General features: G+C 40.7%; 1 pseudogene; it reads right to left on the bottom strand.

Annotated features, from left to right (window-relative positions):
* Positions 1-1,638: 1,638 nt before the first annotated feature.
* Positions 1,639-2,633, bottom strand: LOC101823888 (annotated as a pseudogene).
* Between the last annotated feature and the right edge of the window lie 755 nt (positions 2,634-3,388).

Genomic DNA, 3,388 nt, shown 5'->3' with positions numbered 1-3,388 from the left:
AGAAAAGTTAAACAATCAAACATCCATTGATTGACTTCTCTGCTCACTGAGAGTCTGTAATGGATACAGTTGAATAAAATCCCCAATTAATATTGCCATCCTTAGAAAGAATAACGTAAAAATGATCTAACTCATTGTTAAAAGCAAGTCCACCACCACAATCAGCCCCACAGCTAAGCACTGAGCTAAACTCAAGAAATCCAGTGACAGAGATGGAGGACTGATGACCAAACGCATTAAGACTGGGCTGGTTTAACCCCCAGAAACAGCTGACCTGGCAAGGGTTAGCTCTTGAATCCCAGACTGATGCCTGGGAATCCAGCTGGGACTGATCAAGATCCCCTGAATGTGGGTGTCAGTGAGGAGGCCTAGGTAATCTATTGAGCCTTGGGTAGTAGATCAATATTTATCCCGGGTATGCAAATGGACTTTGGATTCCCATCCAACAATGAGAGTCACACTTTCACCCTGAACTCTTAGGGGAGGGTGTAGGCCCTGCACTGGATGAAATGACAGACTATGGACACCCCCATGGAGGGCCTCACCCTCCCTGGGGAAATGAGGAGATATTGGGGGGGTTGGTGGGACGGCACGGGAGGAGGGGAGGAAAATGGAGAGGGACCTGGAAATGACATGTGAAGCAACCTTGTTTCTAATTTAAATTTAAAAATAAAAAATATAAAAGCATAAAGGAGACCCACATCTAGGCAAACTGAATTAAAAAAAAAGCAAGTCCACCAATTGCGTGAGTATGTCCTTTTATAGCTTAACCATCTTAAACAAATCCATTTCTTTTGCAATAGTGTATTATTTTGGGACAAGAAGCATTACCTTTTATTTACAGAGTGTATTATAAAACATAGATTTAATACCATCAATATTTCCTTCTTATTGTGGTGTTATAATTAGCACTGCTTTTGGAAATGCTATGGAAATCTTCTCATGGTTTTTGTTTTCTTGAGACAGAGTCGTCTATGTAAGTTGCCAGGCTTGGAACTCTGTAAACCAGGCTGGTCTTAAACTCACTGAGATCTGCCAGCCTTAACCTCCCAAATACTGAGACTGGAGGTATGTTCCATCATGTTGGGTTCTTTTGATGGCTTATTTGAGTTGATTAAAGTTATAAATTAAAATTTAGATCTCACTAGCACAGATTGAAATAAAAATAATAAAGCATAGTTCTTGGTATTAGTATGTTTGCTGCAAGCACCAAGTCAAAGATAAGAAAAAAGATAGTTCACTCCAGTCTCAAAGAAACAAAAATAATATAAAGATTGACTTTTGTCCTAAAGTAATAACATTCTGCACTTTTGTTTTGTAAGCCATTAGTTTATTTCTCATTCTATAAAGGCCTAATCATTCCTCATTTGTGTGAACTGTCTTCCACTTTTAAACTTCTGTAAATTATGTTCAAAACTATTTTTTATTTTATTATAAATATTCCTACTTTTGGGGGGGGTTCAGTGAACTTTATTGATGGTATTCAAGAGAGAGGCATCCCTAAGCCCCTCCTTATTTTATTATGGGTGTCTGGGATGGAAACTGTGAGGGAGATGATCAGTATGGGGTTGTTGGTCAGCGACTGCTCAATAGCCAGGGCCTATCCTTGCTGGGAGTGGATGGTCCAGGTTGGACTTCTTACATCTTGGAGGCCATGTAGGCCATGAGGTCTACCACCATGTTTCTGTAACACAATTCACTGTCATGACAGGAAATGAACTTTACAAATTTGTCATTGAGAGAAAGCCAGCCCCAGCATCAAAAGTGGAAGAGTGGGAGTCACTGTTGAAGTCACAGGAGACAAGGTCCTCTGTGTAGCCCAGATTGCCCTTCAGTGGACCCTCAGATGCCTGCTTCACCATCTTTTTGATGTCTTCATTCTTGGAAGCTTTCTCCAGGTGACATGTCAGATCCACAATGGACATATTGGTGGTAGTAACACGGAAGGCCATGTCAATGACCTCTCTGTTCAGTCCTGGTATGACCTTGCTAACAGCCATGGCAGCATCAGTGGATGCAGGGATGATGTTCTGGGCAGCCCCACAACCATCACACCACAGATACCCAGTGGGGCCATCTGTAGTCTTCTGGGTGGCAGTGATGGCATGGACAGTGGTCATGAGTCCTTCCACAATGCCAAAGTTGTCATGAATGACCTTGGCCAGGGGTGCAAAGCAGTTGGTACCACAGCACACATTGCTGAATATTTTGAGGTAGTTGTCATACTTGTCATGGTTCATACCCATCACAAACATGGGAGCACCAACAGAAGAGACAGAGATGATGATCCTCTTGCCCCCCCTCAAGTGGGCCACAGCCTTCTCCATGGGGGTGAAGAGGCCAGTGAACTCCACAACATACTCAGAACCAGCATCACTCCATCTGAATTTGGTAGGATCTTGCTCCTGGATGACCATGATGGCCTTCCTGCTGATGACAAGCTTTCTATTCTCAGCCTTGACTTTGCCTTTGAACTTGCCATGGCTAGAGTCATTTTGGAACATGAACACCATGTAGTTGAGGTCAATGAAGGGGTCATTGATGACAACTATGTCCACTTTGCCAGAATCGAACATAGCCCTGACAATAAGGCATCCAATATGTTCAAATCTGTTCACTCCAACCTTCACCATTGTGTCTCAGGAATTAGATTGGCACCATATGAAAAGATGTGGATGTCGCTAGAACAAGGAGAAGATCAAAATATTCTTACTTTTAATTACCATGCAATGTATGATTCAAAATGAAAATATCAAGTAAGTGGAGTTTTTGGGATATTACCCTCATATTTTGTTAAAAAAACCTGGAAAAGAAGACCAATATAAATATTTTGGTAGTCTTGTTTTTGTCATATTTTGTACAATTTCATGAAGGTTTTCTCATTGAGAAACTGCCTTTGAGCCAAGAAAGTGTGGTGCATGCCTTAAATTTAAGAACTCAGGAGACAGAGACAGGTTTATCTTTGAGTCTAAGGCATACCTGGTCTACAAAGCAAGTTCCAGGACATCCAGCACTCTACAGAGAGACCCTGTTTCAAAAGAAAGAAAGAAAGAAAGAAAGAAAGAAAGAAAGAAAGAAAGAAAGAAAGAAAGAAAATTAAGAAACTCTCTTTGAGAATTGTGTAACAAGAAATCCTAGTACAAAGTAATCTTTCAGTAACAAAGCAGTCTTCTTGGGCACAGATGTTTGCTTTGATAACATATTTCATAAAGTCGAATTTCCTACTCTGAGATTTACCTATTTCTAACTCAGTGCAAATTTAACATGCTAAAATTCACATAATTTTGTGAAATACTTTACCAGTTGGAAAAAGTCACAAGGATGCAAAGCATATACATCAATGTCTGGATTTTGAGATGAGGTGTGCCAGCAGCAGAACTTCAACTTT

The sequence above is a fragment of the Mesocricetus auratus genome, unplaced genomic scaffold, assembly GCF_017639785.1.
Source record: "Mesocricetus auratus isolate SY011 unplaced genomic scaffold, BCM_Maur_2.0 Super-Scaffold_100015, whole genome shotgun sequence".
Lineage (NCBI taxonomy): Eukaryota > Metazoa > Chordata > Mammalia > Rodentia > Cricetidae > Mesocricetus > Mesocricetus auratus.
The sequence above is the reverse complement of the archived record's forward strand: the minus strand, read 5'-3'. Positions and strand labels throughout refer to the sequence as shown.